At 44.9% G+C, this 19718-nt stretch overlaps 1 long non-coding RNA gene across 1 annotated transcript; it reads right to left on the minus strand.

Moving 5' to 3' along the window:
- Positions 1–2457: 2457 nt before the first annotated feature.
- LOC118143598 (uncharacterized) lies at positions 2458–18968 on the minus strand. Its single transcript, XR_004727773.3, has 3 exons — positions 18777–18968; positions 17942–18042; positions 2458–16485 (listed from the first exon to the last, which is right to left on the minus strand). It is a non-coding gene; the product is annotated as an uncharacterized LOC118143598 (long non-coding RNA).
- Positions 18969–19718: the final 750 nt, after the last annotated feature.

Genomic DNA, 19718 nt, shown 5'->3' on the forward strand with positions numbered 1-19718 from the left:
AGGACGATCATTAAAAAGTCAGGAAACAACAGATGCTGGAGACGATGTGAAGAAATAAGAACACTTTTACACTGTTGGTGGGAGTGTAAATTAATTCAACCATTGTGGAAGACAGTGTGCGATTCCTTGAGGATCTAGACTAGAAATTCCATTTGACCCAGCAATTACATTACTGGGTATACCCAAAGGATTATAAATCCTTCTACTATAAAGACACATGCACACGAATGTTCATTGCAGCACAGTTTACAATAGCAAAGACCCGGAACCAACCCAAATGCCCATCAATGATAGACTGGATAAAGAACATGTGGAGGCCGGGCATGGTGGCTCACACCTGTAATCCCACCACTTTGGGAGGCCGAGGTGGGTGGAGCATGAGGTCAAGAGATCGAGACCACCCTGGTCAACATGGTGAAACCCCGTCTCTACTAAAAATACAAAAAATTAGCTGGGCATGGTGGTGCGTGCCTGTAATACCAGCTACTCAGGAGGCTGAGGCAGGAGAATTGCCTGAATCCAGGAGGCAGAGGTTGCGGTGAGCCGAGATCGTGCCATTGTACTCCAGCCTGGGTATCAAGAGCAAAACTCCGTCTCAAAAAAAAGAAAAAGAACATGTGGAACATATATACCATGGAATACTATTTAGCCATAAAAAGGATGAGTTCATGTTCTTTGCAGGGACATGGATGAAGCTGGAAACCATCATTCTTGGCAAACTGACTCGAGAACAGAAAATAAAACACCACATGTTCTCACTCATAAGTGGGAACTGAACAATGAGAACACATGGACACAGGGAGGGAACATCACACACCAGGGCCTGTCAGCGGGTGGGGGGCCAGGGGAGGGATAGCATTAGGAGATGGAAACCGCCATGACACATGTATATCTGTGTAATAAACCTGCATGTACCCCAGAACTTAAACTATAATTTTCTAAAAAATCAGAAGTTGTTGATCTCCACAGTAATTAATTCCACTTTATTCAGAAGAACCAATATTTATTAGAGTGTAGTAGTTTGTTTTTTATGTAGAGTTTTTTACTATGGCACATTTACCTGAGTGCTCTTTTTATATTTGACATTTAATTTACAGAATTTTATAAATCAGAAGACCTTATTTATAGTTCTTTATAATCTATTATATTGTATCTTTTCCCCTTCAAGAAATGTGTAAAATTGATATCTCTTCCTTTCTTCTTCTTTTTTTTTTTTTGTTCTGACAACTTTTCCAGCACCCAGCAGCTACTGGATACAATGCCGTGTGAGCATTCCCAACCTGCTTAACTGATGGGAAGAGGTAAAAAGTCTTTTAAGTGGGAAAAAATGTAGGTCCATTTCTGCTATCAAATACATGACTACAACAGTTTTATTTTATTTACTGAAAGGTGGCATATGCTAGTTATTTTATAAAATTTACAGCATTATATAGCTATTTAATTTCAAAATTAAGATTCCAAATGTTTGTGTTCTTTTATGAATTACGGACATTAAGTAGCAACTGCTTACAAAAAATGTAATAAAATTTATTGCCACTAATTTTGAAACCCTCCGTGAGCTCCCGCCCTGGCCCATACTCTTTCTCCTTCATTCCGAGGTAAATACAATTCTAAACAATGAGTCCATCATTCTTTTTTCCTTTGTTTTTATCACATATGTTAGATTCCCTGAGCTAAATGACATTTCGGTTTCAAAGCCTTGTACTTTGTACAGGTAGGATTTTGTCTGCATTATCCTGTGATTTGATCTTTTGTTTAAGGATTAGGATCCTGGGATTAATTTATGGTATTTTGTGAGCACTTTATTAAGTTTTCAGGCCTGAATTATATTCCATTCCATGCATCTACATCAAGACATGTATCTATTCTATTGTGGATAAATTTGGGCTTCTTTCCAATATTTTTTTGATTAAGAATAGTATTATTATGAATATTCTTGTACACATTTTGTGATTGACAGATGTAGAGTGTCTATGACATAGAATTTTATATTTTTGACTATCAAATGCATTTTATTCAATGACCCTATCTAAACATACTGTATAGTGTATAGGAATGAGATATGTATGTGTTTGAAAACCAAAACCAAAGTATTATAAAATGTACCATAAAAATTTCTATCTACCGGCCGGGCGCGGTGGCTCAAGCCTGTAATCCCAGCACTTTGGGAGGCCGAGGCGGGTGGATCACGAGGTCAACAGATCGAGACCATCCTGGTCAACATGGTGAAACCCCGTCTCTACTAAAAATTACAAAAAATTAGCTGGGCACGGTGGTGCGTGCCTGTAATCCCAGCTACTCAGGAGGCTGAGGCAGGAGAATTGCCTGAACCCAGGAGGCGGAGGTTGCGGTGAGCCGAGATCACACCATTGCACTCCAGCCTGGGTGACAAGAGCAAAACTCCGTCTCAAAAAAAAAAAAAAAAAAAAAAAAAAAATTTCTATCTACCTACAAGAATGGATTTAATAATTATTAAAATGTCATCAGACAAAATTTTCCAGACTGGGGTCACGTGAAGCGCAGCAAAGAAGAGGAACATGCCCGGGGGAATACAGCCAGCCGGCTGTGACAGAGCTTCACTCTGAACACTGGCAGTCTGGCTCCAGAATCTTCATTACTACCTGAAACTGCCTCTGTACAAATATAAGGAAATGTTTATATTATTGTTTATATTATTTCATTTCAGTCATCTCTGTATATGACTTATGGTCTTTTCTGTACTTTTTCCTGCAAGGTTGTGTTTTTTTTTTAAATGAGATGGCATTGCACTCTTGTTGCCTAGGCTGGGGTGCAATGGCGCAATCTCAGCTCGCTGCAACCTCTGCCTCCTGGATTCAAGTGGTTCTCCCGCCTCAGCCTCCCAAGTATCTGGGATTACAGGTGCCTGCCACCATGCCTGGCTAATTTTTTTTTGTATTTTTAGTAGAGACAGGATTTCCCCATGTTTGCCAGGCTGGTCTCTGAGTCCTGACCTCAGGTGATTTGCTGCCTGGACTTCCCAAAGTGCCAGGATCACAGGCATGAGCCACCGTAGCTGGCCCCTAGCCATTTGAAAGTAAGTTGCAGACATCAATCCCCTTCAATTCTAAATTCTTCAGCATGCAGCTCTTAAAAGTAAGTACATTCTCTTACAATATCATGTTACTTTACACACCTAAGACAATTAGCAATAATTCCCTAATATCACTTAATATCCAGTCTATATTTAATTTTCCCCTTGTCTTTTTTTTTTTTTTTTTTTTGCTTTTTTATTATATTTTAGTTTCTGGGATACATGTGCAGAACGTGCAGGTTTGTTACGTAGATATAAATGTGCCATAGTGGTTTGCTGCACCCATCCACCCATCATCTACATTAGGTATTTTTCCTAATGCTATCCCTCCCCTATGCTCCAGCCCCCGACAGGTCCTGGAGTGTGATGTGTCCCTGTGTTCATGTGTTCTCATTGTTCAACTCTCACTTGTGAATGAGAACACATGGTGTTTGATTTTCTGTTCTTGTGTCAGTTTGCCGAGAATGATGGTTTCCAGCTTCATCCATGTCCCTGCAAAGGACATGAACTCATCCTTTTTTATGACTGCATAGTATTCCATGGTGTATATGTTCCACGTGTTCTTTATCCAGTCTATCACTGATGGGCATTTGGGTTGGTTCCAAGTCTTTGCTATTGTGAACAGTGCCAAAATAAACATACGTGTGCATGTGTTTTTATAAAAGGATTTATAATCTTTTGGTATATAAATATATAAATTGCTGGGTCAGATGGTATTTCTAGTTCTAGATCCTTGAGAAATGGCCACACTGTCTTCCACAATGGTTGAACTAATTTACACACACAAGAGTGTAAAAGCATTCCTATTTCTCCACAGTCTCTCCAGCATCTGTTGTTTCCCTGACTTTTTAATGATCACCTAACTGGTATGAGATGGTATCTCATTTTGGTTTCGATTTGCATTTCTCTAATGACCAGTGATGAGGAGCTTTTTTTCATATGTTTTTTGAGCACATAAATGTCTTTTGCCCACTTTTTTTAGGTCTTACATTTAAGTTTTTAATCCATCTTTAGTTAATTTTTGTATAAGGTTTAAGGAAGGGATTCAGCTTTAATTTTCTGCATGTGGCTAGCCAGTTTTCCCAACACCGTTTATTAAATAGAGAATCCTTTCCCCATTGCTTGTTTTTGTCAGGTTTGTAAAAGATCAGATAGTTGTAGATGTGTGGCATTACAGGCTCATGCCTGTAATCCCAGCACTGTGAGAGACCAAGGCGGGTGGATCACAAGGTTATGAGTTCAAGACCAGCCTGGCGAACACAGTGAAACCCTGTCTCTACTAAAAATACAAAATTATCTGGGTGTGGTTGCAGGCACCTGTAATCCCAACTATTTGGGAGGCTGAAGCAGAAGAATCACTTGAACCCAGGAGGTGGAGGTTGCAGTGAATTGAGACCATGGCATTACACTCCAGCCTGGGCAGCAGAGCAAGACTCCATCTCAAAAAAATTAAAAAAAAAAAAAGAAATCTCTGCAGATGTGTGGCATTATTTCTGAGGCCTGTGTTCTGTTCCATTGGTCTATATATCTGTTTTGGTATCAGCACCATGCTGTTTTGGTTACTGTACCCTTGTAGTATAGTTTGAAGTCAGGTAGTGTGATGGCTCCAGCTTTGTTCTTTTTGCTTAGGATTGTCTTAGCTCCATGGGCTCTTTTTGGTTCCATATATAATTTAAAGTAGTTTTTTCTAATTTTCTGTAAAGAAAGTCGATGGTGGCTTGATGGGGATAACAATGAATCTATAAATTACTTTGGGCAGTTTGCAACTTCAGCAGTCTCAGGATACAAAAATCAATGTGCAAAAATCACAAGCATTCCTATACACCAATAACAGAGAGCCAAATCATGAGTAAATTCCCGATCACAGTTGCTACAAAGAGAGTAATACACCTAGGAATACAACTTAAAGGGATGTGAAGAACCTCTTCAAGGAGAACTGCAAATACTGCTCAAGGAATTAAAAAAGGACACAAACAAATAGGAAAACGTTTCATTCTCATGGATAGGACAACTGGCTTTATAAATCTAGGTGCTCCTGCATTGGGTGCATATATGTTTATGACAGTTAGCTATTCTCGTTGTATTGATTCCTTTACCATATGTAATGCCCTTCATTGTCTTTTTTGATCTTTGTTGGTTTAAGGTCTGTTTTATCAGAGACTAGGATTGCAACCCCTGCTTTTTTTGTTCGTTTGTTTGTTTTCCATTTGCTTAATAAATATTGCTCCATCCTTTTATTTTGAGCTTATATGTATCTTTGCACATGAGTTGGGTCTCCTGAATACAGCACACTCATAGGTCTTGACTCTTTATCCAATTTTCCAGTCTGTGTCTTTCAATCAGGGCATTTACCCATTTATATTTAAGGTTAATATTGTTATATGTGAATTTGACCCTGTCATTATAATGCTAGCTGGTTATTTTGCCTGTTAGTTGATGCAGTTTCTTCATAGTGTCCACGGTCTTTATAATTTGGTGTGTTTTTGCAGTGGCTGGTACTGGATTTTCCTTTCCATATTTAGTGCTTCCTTCAGGAGTTCTTGTAAGGCAGGCCTGGTGGCGACAAAATCTTTCAGCATTTGCTTGTCTGTAAAGGATTTTATTTCTCCTGTGCTTATGAAACTTAGTTTGGCTGGATATGAAATTCTGGTTTGAAAATTCTTTTCTTTAAGAATGTTGAATATAGGCCCCTACTCTCTTCTGGCTTGTAGGGTTTCTGCAGAGAGATCCACTGTTAGTCTGCTGGGCTTCCCTTTGTGGGTAACCCAACCTTTCTCTCTGGCTGCCCTTAACATTTTTTCCTTCATTTCAACCTTGGTGAATCTGACAACTATGTGTCTTGGAGTTGCTCTTCTCGAGGAGTGTCTTTGTGGTGTTCTCTGTATTTCCTGAATTTGAATGTTGGCCTATCTTGCTAGGTTGGGGAAGTTCTCCTGGATAATATCTTGTAATATCTTGTTGTCCAACTTGGTTTCATCCTCCTTGTCACTTTCAAGTACACAAATCAAATGTAGGTTTGGTCTTGACTAAATCCCCCAATCAAAAGATACACCCAAAACCTAATGGTATGCTGCATCCAGACCCATCTCACATCCAAAGATACACAAAAACTCAAAACAAAGGGATTGAGAAAGACTTACCAACCAAATGGAGAGCAAAAATAAATAAATAAAAAGCAGGAGTTGCAATTCTCGCATCTGATAAAATATATTTCAAAGCAACAAAGATATAGTGGTAAAAGGATCAATGCAACAATAAGAGCTAACAATCCTAACACCCAGATACGTAAGGCCCATAAAGAGATTTATACTCAATGAGACAGAACATTGATGAGGACAACCAGGACTTGAACTCAGATCTGGAACAAGTAAACTTAATAAATATTTATAGAGCTCTCCATTTTAAATACACAAAATGTACATTCTCCACTTTAAATACACAAAATATTGATTGGCCATTATTAATACCCATTTTTAGAATAAAACAATATTCCCATTCTCTCTCCCTCTTCTTTTTCCTCTTTCTTCCTCTCCCTCACTCCTTTTTTTCTTTCTTTTCTTCTTTCCAAAAAAAAAAAAAAGAAAGAAAGAAAGAAAAAGGTTTGGTCTTTTCACATAGTCCCATATTTCTTAAAGGCTTTGTTTGTTCCTTTTCATTCTTTTTTTCTCTAATCTTGTCTTCATGCTTTATTTCATTAAGTTGATCTTCAATCTCTGATTTCAATCTCTTTCTTCCACTTGATCAATTCAGCTATTGATGCTTGTGTATGTTTCACAAAGTTCTCATGCTGTGTTTTTCACCTCCCCCGCCATCAAGTCAATTATGTTCTTCTCTGAATTGGTTATTCTAGGTAGCAATTCCTCTAACCTTTTTTCAAGGTTCTTAGTTTTCTTCCATTGGGTTAGAACATGCTCCCTGGAGGATGCTAGCTTGGAGGAGTTTGCTTCTGTCAATTTGTCAAACTCATTCTCCATCCAGTTTTGTTCCCTTGCTGGCGAGGTGTTGTGATCCTTTGTAGAAAAAGTGTTCTGGCTTTTGGAATTTTCAAACTTTTTGCACTGGTTTTTCCTCATCTTTGTGGATTTGTCTACCTTTGGTCTTTGATGTTGGTGACCTTCATATGGGGTTTCTGTTTGGATGCCCTTCTTGTTGATGTTGATGCTATTCCTTTCTGTTTGTTAGTTTTCCTTCTAACAATCAGGCCCCTCTGCTGCAGGTCAGCTGGAGTTTTCTGGAGGTCCACTCCAGACCCTGTTTGCCTGGGAATCACCAGTGGAGGCTGCAGAACAGCAAAGATTGCTGCCTGTTTTTTTCTCTGGAAGCTCCATCCCAGAGGGTCACCTGCCATATGCCAACTGGAGTTCTCCTGTATGATGCATTTGTTGACCTCTGCTGGGAGGCATCTCCTAGTCAGGAGGCATGGAGGTCAGGGACCCACTTGAGAAGGCAGTCCGTCCCTTAGTAGAGCTTGAGCACTGTGCAGGGAGATCTGTTGCTCTCTTTAGAGCCAGCAGGCAGGAATGTTTAAGTCTGCTGAAGCCCTTTCCCCTAGTTGTTCTGTCTCAGGGAGATGGGAGTTTTATCCATAAGCCCCAAATTGGGGCTGCTGCCTTTCTTTCAGAGATGGCCTGCCCAGAGAATAGGAATCTAGAGAGGCAGTCTGGCTACAGAAACTTTGTGGTTCTGAGGTGGGCTTCACCCAGTCTGAACTTCTGGCTTTTTTTACACTGTGAGGGGAAAACCACCTACTCAAGCCTCAGTAATGGTAGATGTCCTCCTCCGATCAAACTCAAGCATCTCAGGTTGACTTCAGACTGCTGTGTTGGCAGTGAGATTTTCAAGCCAGTGGATCTTAGCTTGCTGGCATGGGGTGGGATCTGCTGAGCTAGACCACTTGGCTTCCTGGCTTCAGCCTTCTTTCAAGGGTAATGAACGCTTCTGTCTCACTGGCATTCCAGACACCACTGGGGTATTGAAAAAAAGCTCCTACAGCTAGCTCAGTGTCTGCCCAAATGGCCACCCAGTTTTGGCTTGAAACCCAGGGCCCTGGTGGTGTAGGCGCCTAAGGGAATCTCCTAGTCTGTGGGTTGTGAAGACCATGGGAAAAGCATGGCATCTGGATTAGAGAGCACTGCTCCTCATGGCAATGTCCCTCCAGGCTTTCCTTTACTAGGAGAGGGAATCCCCCAACCCCTTATGCTTTCCAGGTGAGGCAATGCCCCACCCTGCTTCAGCTCACCCTCTATGGGCTGCACCCACTCTCTTACCAGTCCCATTGAGATGAGCCAGATACCTCAGCTGGAAATGCAGAAATTACCCACCTTCTGTGTTGATCTCACTGGGAGCTGTAAGCTGGAGCTGTTCCTATTTGGCCATCTTGCCAGAACTCTCCACATGCTCCCTAAGCCTCCGGAAAGCATCCCTAAAGATGGCTGGTTCACAGGTCTGGGACACAGTGACTGGCTTTTTAAGAAATCCAGGCCAGATGCAGTGGCTCACACCAGTCATCACAGCACTTTGGGAGGCCTAGTGGGGAGGATTGCTTGATTGAGCTCAGGAGTTTGAGACAAGCCTGGGCAACATGGCGAGACCCTGTCTCTACAAAAAAGTTAAAAAATTAGCCAGACACAGTGGTGTGCACCTCTAGTCTCAGCTACTCAGGAGGCGGAGGCAGGAGGATTTCTTGAGCCTGGGAGGTCGTGGCTGCAGTGAGCCATGATTATGCCACTGAACTGACTGGGTGACAGAATGAGACACTGCCTAAAAAAAAAGAAGAAAGAAGAAAATAGAAATAAAAACATTCACCTCCTAAAACTCTACCTCAATAGGTCTCATTCCAGACCTATGTTAAGAGGTGACTCTCTGATATGCACTTTTATTTAGCAAGAACATTTGCGTGTTTATTCACTTGTTTGTTTAGGTAGTAAGTGTGACGTCATACCTTCTTATTTTATTCAATGCTTTACAATTCATTACTATCCCTACTTATTTTCGTGCTCAAGTTGTCCCAGATTTAGCTTTCAAGCTGGTTGTGTCCTTTTGACATATCCCTATCAGTCTCTGAGTAATTCCTTGCCTTTTTGTGCAATAAAACATTTCACAGGATGTGTGTTTTTGAGAAAGCACAATAGATGATTCCAGTGCACACCTGGGTTTGGAAGACATTATGCCAACAAGTATCCTCAAATCACTAATAGAGCTAGCTCTGATTTCAGAGCCACAACCAGTAGCAAAAGGAAGAGGAAGGTTCTCAGGACCTGGCTAAAGAGAGCTCTGTGCTCCCTAAGCATCTGGAAAGCATCCCTAAAGATGGCTGGTTCACAGGCCTGGGACACAGGTGACTCAGGTTCCCAGTTGCCACCTGCTTGGTCACTTACAGGTGGCAAGTGCCTAGAAGTGCCTAAGGTAACAACTGAGGAAAGTGGGGATGAAATGACACAGAAAAGGACTTTCTGGAGTATAATGTGTTTCCCAATAGGTAGAGAGAAGTAACTTCACCTGCTTGTATGGGGCAGTGATGGTCGTGAGGCTTAGGTGTGCCTCCTAAGGAATCAGCCCCAGGATAAGAAGAGGCTGATGGCTCCCAGGAATAAACTGCATGGTTTTCCTCTTAAGGAGGTCAGTGGTATCACAAACGACTTGCACTAAACAGCATCTTTCTTCCAAAGAACTCAAAGTACTTTCACAGATGGTTTTCAAATAATTTTTAATTTGAAAACATTTGTATAACTGGAATCATAGATGAAAAAATGGTTCAAAAAGACAAATCTTTGGACTCTGTAAATCTAAAATTATTCCAAAATTAGGTCTTTAAAAAAAGATAATCATTTACAATGTTGTGGTGGCAAAAATCACTCCCTCCTCCATCCAAATGTTCCTAGAATATGTTCCTTACATCACAAAAGGAATTTTGCATATATAATTAGGTTAAGGATCCTTTTCTTTTTTTTTTTCTTTTTTGAGACAGGGTCTCACTCTTTCACCCAAGCTGGAGTGCAGTGGAGCCATCGTGGCTAGTGAGCCATGATGATTAGCTCTATTTACCTCCCAGACTCAAGAAATTCTCCCACCCCAGCCACCTGAGTAGCTGGAACTGCAGGTGTGAGCCACGACACTCAGCTAATTTTATTTTATTTTATTTTAATTTTTTGTAGAGACAATGTCTCACTATGTTCCCTACGGTGGTCTTGAGGTCTTGAACTCCTGGGATCAAATTCTTCTCCAGCCTTAGCTTCCCAAAGTGCTGGGATTATAGGCATAAGCCACCACAGCTGGCCTCTTATTTTATTATTAATTTTTTGTTGCTGTTGACTAGGTCTCACTGTGTTGCCCAGGCTGGTCTTGAACTCCTGGGCTCAAGTGATCCTCCTGCCTCAGACTTCCAAAGTGCTGGGATTACAAGTGTGAGCCACTGCACCCCGCAAAACTCGGGATCTTGAGATTCGGCGATTATCCTGAATTATCTAGATGTGTCTGATGTAATCACAAGAATCCTTGTAAGAGGGAGGAAGAGGAGTCAGAGATTTGATGATGGAAGGAGAGATAATTATTGGGAGATGTTACCCTGTTGGCTTTGAAGATGGAGGAAGTGGCCATGAGTCAAGTAACGTGAGCAGCCTCTGAAACATAGAAAAGGCAGAAAAAGGGTTCTCCCCTAGCGCCTCCAGAAGTGACAAAGCCTGATATGGTTTGGTTATTTGTCCCCACCCAAATCTCATGGTGAGGTGTACTCCTCAATGTTGGAGGTGGGGCCTGGTGGGAGGTGTTTGGGTCATGAGGCGGATCCCTCACAGCTCAGTGCTTTCCTAGCAAGAGAGTTCTCCAGAGATCTGGTTGTTGTAAGGTGTGGCACCTTCTTTCTCCCCACTTTCTCTCTCACTTCCACTCCTGCCTGTTCCCGCTTTGCCTTCTGGCATGATTGGAAGCTCCCTGAGGCCTCCCCAGAAGCAGATGCTGGCACAATGCTTCCTGTACATCCTGCAGAACCATGAGCCAATTAAACCTCTTTTCTTGATAAATTACCCAGTCTTATGTGTTTCTTTATAGCAATGCAAAAACAGACTAATACGGAAAATTGGTACTGAGGAGTGGGGCATTGCTATAAAAACATGTAAAAATGTGGAAGTGGCTTTGGAATTGGGTAATGGGCAGAGGTTGTAGGAGTTTGGAGGGCTCAGAAGACAGGAAGCTGAGGGAAAGTTTGAAATTTCTTAGAAACTGGTCAAATGGTTGTGATCAAATCCTGTTAGAATATGGACAGTGAAAGATAGGCTGGTGAAGTCTCACACAGAAATGAGGGACTTATCAGGAACTGGAGCAGAGATCATGCATGTTATGCCTTAGCAAAGAGCTCAGCTGCAATGTGTTCGTGTCCTGGGATCCGTGACAGTTTGAACTTGAAAGTGATGATTTACGTGTCTGGCAGAAGAAGTTTCTAAGCAGCGAAGCACTCAGGATGCGGCCTGTCTGCTTTCAACAGATGCCCAGATGTGGAAGCAAGGAAATGACTTCAATTTGGAATTCATAATTAACAGGAAAGCAGAGTATGAAAGTCTGAAAAATTTGCAACCTGGCCTTATGGTAGAGAAAGAAAAAGCATTATCAGAAGAGGAATTCAAGCAGGCCATTGGGCAACCATTTGCTTGCAAGATTTGAATATCTAATAAAGAGCCAGGTGCTGATAGATAACCAAGACAGTGTGAAAAAGGCCTCAAACGCATTCCAGAGACCTCTGAGGCAGCCCTTCCCATCACAGGCACTGAGCCTTAGGAGGGAATAATGGCTTCTGGATCAGGCCCAGAGCCCCACTGCCCAGCCTTGGGACACTGTTTCCCACATTCCAGCTGCTCCCCTTCAAGCCATGGCTCAAAGGGGACCAAGTACAGCTCAGGCTACCATTTCAGAGGGTGCAAGCTGTAAGCCTTGGCTGCTCCCACAAGACATTAAGCCTGTGGCTGTGCAGAGTGCAAGAGTAAAAGAGGCTTGGCGTCCTCCACCTAGATTTCAGGGAGTGTATGAGAAATTCTGGGTGTCCAGGCAGAAACCTGCTACAGAGGTAGAGCCCTTATAGAACCTCTACTAAGGCAGCACATACAGAGTCCCCATTGGGCCACTGACTAGTAGAGCTGTGAGAAGGGGGCCACCATCCTCCAGACCCCAGAATGGTAGATATACCAGAAGATTGCACTCTGTGCCTAGAAAAGCTGCAGGCATGCTCCAACCCATGAAAGAAGCCTTAGGCATTGAACCCTGCAAAGCCATAGGAGCTAGCTGCCCAAGGCCTTGGGAGCCCACCCCTTGCACCAGTGTTCCTTGAATGTGGAGCATGGAGTCAAGTATTATTTTGGAGCTTTAAGGTTTAATGACCGCCCTGCTGGGTTTCAAACCTTCATGGGGTCTGTAACCCCTTTCTTTTGGCCAATTTCTCCCTTTTGGAATTGGAATGTTTATCAAACACCTGTACCCCCATTTTATATTGGAAGTAAATAACTTATTTGATTTTACAGGCTCATAGGTGGAAGGGACACATATTCAGATAAGACTTTGGACTTGGCCTTGGGATTTCTGAGTTAATGCTGGAATGATTTAAGACTTTGGGGGACTGCTGGGAAGGCACGATTATATTTTGCAATGTGAGAAGGACATGAGATTTGGCAGAGGCTGGGGTAGTATGATATAATTTGGACATTTGCCCCCACCCAAATCTCATGTTGAATTGTCATCCCCAGTGTTGGAGGTGGGGCCTGGTGGGAGGTGTTTGGGCCATTGGGGCTGATCCCTCATGGCTTTATGCTGTCCTAGGGATAGTGAGTGAATTCTCTCAAGATCTGGTTGTTATAAAGTATGGCATTCCCCCGCCCTGACCTCTCTCTCTAGCTCCCACTTTCACCATGGGAGATGCCTGCTCCCCCTTTACCTCCTGCCATGATTGTAAGTTTTCTGAGGCCTCCCCAGAAGCAGATACTTCTGGTGCAATACTTCCTGTACAGCCTGCTGAGCCATGAGCCAATTAAACCTCTTTTCTTTATAAATTAATTATCCAGTCTCAGCTGTTTATTTATAGCAATGCAAGAACGGACTAATACACATCCCTACTGACACCTTGATTTTAAGAACAATTTTGGACTTCTGACCTCCAAAAGTGTAGGATAAATTAGCGTTGGTTTTTGTTTTTTGTGTTTTTTTTCTTTGAGATGAAGTCTCACTCTGTTGCCCAGCCTGGAATGCAGTGGCATGATCTCGGCTTACTGCTACCTCCTCCTCCTGGGTTCAAGTGATTCTCCTGCCTCAGCCTCCTGAGTAGCTGGGACTACAGGTACGTGCCACCACACCCGGCTAATGTTTTTGTATTTTTTTTTTAGTAGAGACAGGGTTTCACTGTGTAAGCCAGGATACTCTTGATCTTCTGATTTTGTGAGCCACCCACTTTGACCTCCCAAAGTGCTAGGATTACAGGCATGAGCCACCACACCTGGCCAAATTAGCCTTGCTTTAAGCCACTAAGCTTGTAGTAATTTGTTACAGCAGAAAAACAAATACATTAATTTAAAAAATTATTTTATAAACCTCCCACACGCTATTTTTCTATTGACTAGTTTCCTTTTAAATCATGTCCAATTCCCTTTTCTGAACCACATTTCACAAACTGTTAACATGAAAATGCAGCTGTAACCAAAAATATTCCATTTCTTTCCCCACCACCCACCTTTTTCTTATTACTGCTATTTGTTCAGCTGCGGTTTTCTATTTTACATAAGCCTCACCCCCTTCCTAGTACCCCTGGAGTTTCACTGAGCGTCTTCTACTCTTCTTTGTTGAGTGCATATACAGATAAGCGTTCCTTTGGGCCAGCGCTGTCAGCATTCCCAAACGCAGACTGTGAGCTGTCTCTAGGATATTCCTCTGTGGGTGGAGCAAGGATCTCCTGCTCCACAACAAGCTGTCCTGCTCTGCTGTGGGGAAATAAGCCCAGAAGTGAAATTACTGGCACCCTAGACTTGACGCTGAAAATGATTCAGAGTTTGAAATCCAGCTCTCCTGTTCGCATGCAGCCATGCAGAGGCCACAAGGAGAGCGACAGGTCTGGCATGCCTGACAGCATATCGGCTCTGGAGCTACGCCCAGCTGAAGCCCTAGGTAGGCATTCATTGCTCATGTGCTCTACATTCTTTTCTTTATAGAGAGTTTCACCATGTGCCCAGGCTGACCTTGAACTCCTGGGCTCAAGTGATCCTTCTGCCTCAGTCTCCCAAGTAGCTGGGATACAGGTGTGCATCCTTGCACCTGGCTAGTCTACATTCTATATCATCCATAGATGACCTAGTTTCCCGTTTACCGTCAGAGGCCTAGAGACTTCCCTGCCAGGGGGAGGAATGGACTTCAAATTAAGCAAATCATTATGCAGAGCAGCCCTAATTAAATTATACTCCTGTGGCCAATCCTACACTACAGAATAAACTATATACCTCTCATCAAATCATCAACTTCCACATGAATGTACAAAGACAAATAAATATAATGTGTCTTCTCTACTCACTCCCAGGCCCCCCACGCTAATGGCTGGTGAAACCTTAGCCAGGTGGGGCTGTGGGGAATGTTTCATCCCTTCCCATTGTCAGTGTCTTCTTTTATTCCACTGATGTCTGTGCCCACACTTCCTTGTCGCCCTCCAGTCTGTCCTAGATGGCTCACCCCCTCCCCTAAGGCTCCAAATCCAATACAGAAGAGGCTTCTCCTCTCTGGCTACAGTTGCTCAAAGTCATAACTTCCAGGCCCTATGTTCAGGAGCATTAGCTGCCCTGGTCGTTACATTCTCCTGAATAAGTCTGTGCAGATGTATATGCTGAGGTGTGAGTTCTGCAAAGTTGGCAGCCCAGCACCCCGAACCAGCCCCAGGCTCTGTGAGCTTCCCCACGCCAACCATCCCATCTGTCTCACCTGTGTTGTATGTCTGGGAAGAAATGTCTTGTCCTTAGATTTATGTTGGCAAAAATTTCCAGGCTGAGTACAACTTGGAAAAGGTCCTTTGGGGCAGAAATAGATTCTGTGCTATTTCTTGTGTTTTGACATCAAGCCCGTCCTGGTTGCTGAAATGTAAGGTGTCACAATCTATGCGTTTCTCTTTCTTTCTCTTCCTTTTCTTTTCCTTTCTTCTTCTCTTTTCTTTTCCAGGGTCTTGTTCTCCTGCCCAGGCTGGAGTGCAGTGGTGCCACCACCACTCAATGCAGTCTCAAACTCTTGGGTTCAAGAGACCCTTCTGCTTCAGCCTCCTGAGTATCTGGGTCTACAGGTGCCAGTCATCACGTCCGGCTAGTTTTTACATTTTTGTAGAGATATAGTCTCTATGTTGCCCAGGCTGGCAATCTAAGTGTTTCATACATACGTTTAACTGGACCACACAAGGAGACTTTACAAAGTTTTGGTTAAATGCACCATGCTGGTCTGCTTCTCTTTACTCTCGTAGAGGTGATCTACCTTAGGCTGTAGACTAACCTGAAAGCACTTGTTATCAAGAGCAGGTTTTTAATACAGGCTGTGCTGGGGGAGGAGAAAACAGGGTTTTCCATGATAGAAAACACGTGAGGGGTTTTCAAGCCGGTAAGATCTATTTGGGGAGCTGTTCTTCCCGATTTGGTTTATTTTGAAGGAGTCGGTTTATGCCGGGGTGGAGGAGGAAAGGAGGAATGATTAGAAAAATTCACCTACCGAAGTCTAAGCTCATACCACACCTGGATAAAAGTGTCACCACTTCTTCCCCACCACCTCCAAGCTACCCCAAAGAAGATGGGCAAGGGGGGTTGACACAGGCTGGGCTAAGGCAGATCAGCCAGACCAGACAAAGCTCCTTTCCACAGAGGATGATGGGTGACTGCGGGGAGGCAGGAGCGTGGCGGGAGTTGTTGATAATGCCCAGTGTCCATGCAGACGTTTCTCTTTGCCTTTGATGGACCCAGGGCCCCCCTCTTCCATGCTGATAACATTGTGCTTCAATTCTGTGTTCCTTGGGAACTTGGCCGCCAAAACGAGTCTTCCCATTGGAGAGGAGGAGGTGCTCCTTGGAGAGGCTTTCTCTGAGGAAGCTCACGGTCCGACAGTTCATGGTGGAGACCTGAAGCACTGGGTCTGGCCTGGTGAACCCAAAAAGCAGATGGGCCATATTTACAGTGACCTTTAATTTTACCATCTCCAAAAACCTAGCCTTGTAAACCAGAGGACCTAAGAGAAAAAACACCCCCAGGACAGGCTCCATCTTTCCCCGATCCAGAGGAGAGATGGCCAGAGCCTGGAGGCAGCCCAGCATGAGGGCTACAGGGATGCCTGATCACCGAGGCACGATGGCAGCGATGGCACAGGAGAGAAAGAAGGCCCAGGGAGCCGGTGCTCTGGAGGGACAGTCGGAGATGCCAGTTGGGGACCCCTGAGCCAGTCATTCCCTGCAGAGAAGAGTGGGTGTGAGCCTCAGGGATGCTCGGGCCCCACTGAGTCAGCCTCTAGCACAACCATACCACCTACACCAGCCACCCAAGTCCAGGTCAAGCCATGTCCTTGAGTGCAACTACCCAAGATCTTGTCACCAGCTTGCCCCCTCCTCACATGCTGACACCATTCTGGTGGTCGCAAACATCCCTCTACAGAGACACACTACCCCTGCCCCAAACCCCTCATCTTCACCCCCATGGCTACCCTGTTTATCAACAAAATCCTTTCCTGGCTGCTTTATTCACCAGTCTATGCCCACGTTTGCCTGTTGGTATTGAAGGGCGTTGTCCAAAGCCCTGCAGATCCATGCCGGGTGCTCCACTCACAGGCCAACAGCCTGACAGCGCAGCAGGGCGGGCCCCAGAGAAACCTCCATGGGTTCCAGACACAACCCTGCTGTGATCACCCACTGGCACACGCAGCATTCCCAGGGCTCTTCCACCCAGACGCTCATTTTTAAAGATATCGCTGTCTCTTCACTGCTACTTCCAATCCCTCCCCAGTGCCCCAGACATCTGGGGAAGTGCAGCTTTCAGAAAGAACTGAGAGGCTCACCAGCCCTCCAGGCCCAGCAGGAGGAGCCAGGTCCCAAAGGAAGAAGCTCTCCGACCCTCATGACTGGCTGTGCCAACCGTCAGCCCTCAAGCCGGGGGACCGAGAAGTGAGGACTTTCAAGAGACCTTACGAGCATGTGGTCTTTGGACTCCAACTCCTGCCAGTGACTAACTCATGCCACCCCACTGTTCCCAGATCTGAGAGACAGCCAAACACAGGAGTTAGAGGTGGGGAGTCACTGGGCCTCAGACAGCTTTAACCTTGAGCCTCTCGGGAGTCTCCTATATCCCAAGCTCGCTGGATTACATGAAGGCCAGCCCCAGGCAGATGGAGACAGCCCCAATGCCACACTCTCTGGGGCAGCCTCAGTGCTGGCTGCACACTGGGATCACCTGGAGGATGTTCACAGTGCCTGGGCTTCACTCGGGACCAAGCCAACCTGAAGCCGTGGGGGTGGAGGCAGGCACGGGCATTCTCATAAAGCTGCCCAGGTGATTTTAAAGAGAGCCAGTGCTGAGAGGCATCGGTGCAGGAGCGAGGTCTGGGGAGGGCAGGGATGTCCAATAGCGGTGAGATGCAGGGGATCCCCAGCCCAGAAAAGCATTCAGGTCAAGTACCCCCAGTTTAGCTCCCCTGGACTGCACCCTCATCCTCGGCTTTGACCTTCACTCCAGGTGGACAGCCCTGGTTCTCATGACTCTGTCTCCCTGCTTCACCCACCCCTTTACATTGGTGACTTTGTTTTTCTTCCAGTTCTGGCATCAGATATGACTTATCAGCACAGTTGCACATGCAGGCTCCTACCCACCCAGCCCCCAGCCCAGCCCAGCCCAGCCTCCCAGGATCCTGTATTACAGTCCAGGGTTACTGCCAGGAGCAGCCTCCAACTCAGCTGGGAGGGAGGACTCAGGAGACTGTGGATCATTTTCCTCAGAACCTCAAGGAACCTGCAAGGCCTAGAGATAGGAGGAGAGCACGAGAGGTTTGTTGAATGAGAAAACAAATGCAAACTCTAAAACCTAATTTAAATCACTGATTTCAGCTGGATCCTCCACCCAAGCCCTTACCAAATGTGCTGTCAAGTGGCTAATATGATTGCTCTGTGCTTCTTTTGAAGCTATGTCACCAAGGGGGAAAGAAAACATGGGGTGGGGGCTGGTGTACACAGCAGCCGTGGGTTATTAGGAGAACTGGAGTCTTTTCTGAATTAAATGCAAACATTTGAAGATACGGGTTATATGGGGATGGTGGAGTTAGCTGCAGGTTTCCATCAAGGTCCTGGCTCTTGTTCTGGGTGATGATCTTGCAGTCCTCAATACGTTAAAGAATGGAACAAAAAGCCTAATTAGGTCACAGCAGGTCAGATGGGGACCAGTGATGACAGTGTGCTCTGAGAAAGGGTGGTGATGAATCCATATGCCAGTTCTGTGGACCTAAGGTCCAGAAAATGGAACGCGGGAACACTGCAGCAGGCAGGTCCCAAGTGGCCATAACAGAGTCTTTGTGGAGGGGCAGAGAGAGGGGCTTTGATATGATTTGGATGGTGTCAGCACCCAAATCTTATGTGTAATTGTAACCCCAGTGCTGGAGGTGGGGGCCTGGTGGGAGGGGATTGTATCATTGGGGTGGATCCTTCATGAAGGGTCTAGTGCAGAGGTCTCCAGCCCCCGGGCCGTGGATGGGTACCTACCATGTTAGGATCCTGGCCACACGGCACGAGGTGAATAGCAAATGAGAGAGCATTTCCACCTGAGTCCCACCTCTTGTTAGATCCGTGGTGGTATTAGAATCGCATGGGAGCTTGACGCCTATTGTGAGCTGTGCATGCACAGGATCTAGGTTGAGCAACTAATGCCTGGTGATCTGAGGCAAAACAGTTCATCCCAAAACCATTCCCCACCCACCCACCCACCCAGTCCGTGGAAAAAATTGTCTTCCACGAAACCGGCCCCTGGTACCAAAAAGGTTGGGGACTGCTGGTTTAGTACCATCCATTTGGTGGTGTTCTTGTGATAGAGTTCTCACAAGATCTGATTGTTTAAAAATATGCAGGCACCTCCCACGTCTCTCTCTTCCTCCTGCTGTTGCCATGTGAGATGCCTGGCTCCTTTGCCTTCTGCCATGGTTGAAAGTTTCCTGAGGCCTCTCCAAAAGCAGAGGCTGCCGTGTTTGCTGTCCAGCCTGCAGAACCGTGAGCCAATTAAACTTCTTTTCTTTATAAATGATCAAGTTTCAGGTATTTCTTTATAGTAATGTGAGAACGTACTAATGTGGGGTTCCTCCCATTTGATGCCACCGTATCGACCGAGGGGAACTGGCAGGAGGTTTGAACAATGTGGCCTCTGTCAAGCTGGCTGTGTCTAGGGTGAGCTTCCAAGCTGTGTGAGTCAAGAGGAGGGATGCAGCTGTGCCTGAGAGAAGCTGGACGCAGGCTCCAAGGCCTGAGTGACTGTGTCCTGCAGAAGTTCGCTCCAGTTGGCAGGCCCGTTTAGGGCGGACATGGAGAAGAAGGTGCCGGCGGATGGGTTCAGACGTCCTGGCGCTCTCTCTGCAATAGCTTCCATGCCTGGAGCACTCGGAACAGCCTAGGCTGAGCATCTGCAGAGATCACCTCCTTTCCTCCTCCCAGCCC

Source organism: Callithrix jacchus, chromosome 11, assembly GCF_049354715.1.
Source record: "Callithrix jacchus isolate 240 chromosome 11, calJac240_pri, whole genome shotgun sequence".
NCBI classification, from domain to species: Eukaryota; Metazoa; Chordata; class Mammalia; order Primates; family Cebidae; genus Callithrix; species Callithrix jacchus.